Source organism: Octodon degus, unplaced genomic scaffold (assembly GCF_000260255.1).
Source record: "Octodon degus isolate 3935 unplaced genomic scaffold, OctDeg1.0 scaffold00467, whole genome shotgun sequence".
NCBI classification, from domain to species: Eukaryota; Metazoa; Chordata; class Mammalia; order Rodentia; family Octodontidae; genus Octodon; species Octodon degus.
In genome coordinates, this window is record NW_004525043.1 from 259,524 (window position 1) to 261,239 (window position 1,716).

Sequence of the window (1,716 nt, forward strand, 5' to 3'; positions counted from 1 at the left end):
TGCAGAGTTTCTGTCTTCTGTATCCTGTCTTTTTTTCTATCATCTAAAAATAATGGTTATGCAAATTTTAACTAAAAAAGGGGGCACAGAAATTTATGAAGCTATAACCTCATAAATTTTTGTCTAAAACACCTGAATCCTGTACTGAAAGGAAAAAGTTTCCAGAACATACTACACATAAACATAAATACAAGTATAAATGTTTCTGTTTATCTAAATTACCCAGTTTCTCAGTGGCCCACTGTGCCCATCAGAGTTTATGTAGGTAGTCCAGTACAGGGACTTGTATACTGAGAAATGAGAGGTGTTTCAAAGACCTGAAAACTCAAAGGTGGATCAGTAATGCAACCCGGAAATCTGCAGAGAATAATCACATACCCTTGGTCTCATGGTCTAGTCTCATGGAACAAAAAGATGAGGGGATGAAGATGTTAAGCTCAAAGACAGGCCATAGAAGAGCTGCCCTGGATTTGGCTGCCCAGGAGCAGACAAACAACGATAGAGGGCAGACATTGTGAAAGCTAGAACTGTAATGAGATAGACATGCAGCTAGACAGGCCCTTAATCGAAGCAAAGAGGGAGAATACATGCAAGGTTTTCTGTCCTCCAGTCTCCCACCAGTACCTTTTGTAGCTCAGATCTAGCAAGAAATTAAATAAATAAATTCAATAATTTGTACAAAGAGTGTAAGTAGAAGGTGTTATGGGTCACTCAGAATAGGAACCAGATCAGCCAGGTTGGAATTTGGAAAGCTGTTTATTACTGAGCTCAGGGCCCCTGTCTGCTCTCATGCAGGAGAGGATGGAAAGGCAGCAGCCCAGGAAGCAAGAAGGGGTTTTAAAACCTGGAACCACATTGAGTTTGATAAGCAAATTCATTGAATGACCACATTCAGTTTGGTAAACAAATTCGTTGTCTGACACAAAATAATACTTTCAGGGTGATTGGGACCACAACTCAAACTACATTTCTGGGGCTTTTGTTTCAGTCTCTGGTTAATTTTCACCTGAGTACCTGCAGGCAGCCTTGCATAGCCCAGAGGTTACAAAAAGATAAAGCCCATTTAGTTTCCTTTGTCATCTCTGTAAAGCTAACTTTGCAGACAGGAATTGGTGAGAGTCACAGGAATTCTACCTAGCAAATAGCAAGAAACAGCCACTAGTTACTAAACAAGTTAGAACAGTGGTAAGTATACGTTTGAACAACAGAAAGCTCAAGATTTACATTTATAATCTAAAACATGAGTTGACTCATTACAGAAGGAAGTTGGGGAAAAGGTCAAATAGAAAAATAACTAGTTTACCTATTATCTTTGTTTTGCTTTTAACACTCTCTGTGACACTAAAATGTAATAGGTTACATAATTCTATGCATTGTTTAGTTGGTAAAGATTAAAAGCAATGGTTTCTATAAATACACTATTTCTATCTTTTAAAAAACTTTATCTATTTATTTATTTTGTTTTTGTTTTATTGTGGTACCGCGGATCAAACTTGGGACCTTGCATGTGCCAGTCAGGCGCTTGTGCCACTGAGCTGTCTCCCTGACCCTAAAAAAACTTTAAAATAATACCGTATGGTATCATGAAACTACCCTGCATTCTGGCAATGTCTTTCTCTAAAGGGAAGCCTTGAAATTCATGACAGCTTTTGAGAACAGATTATCTTTTCTTTCTTTCTTTCTTTCTTTCTTTCTTTCTTTCTTTCTTTCTTTCTT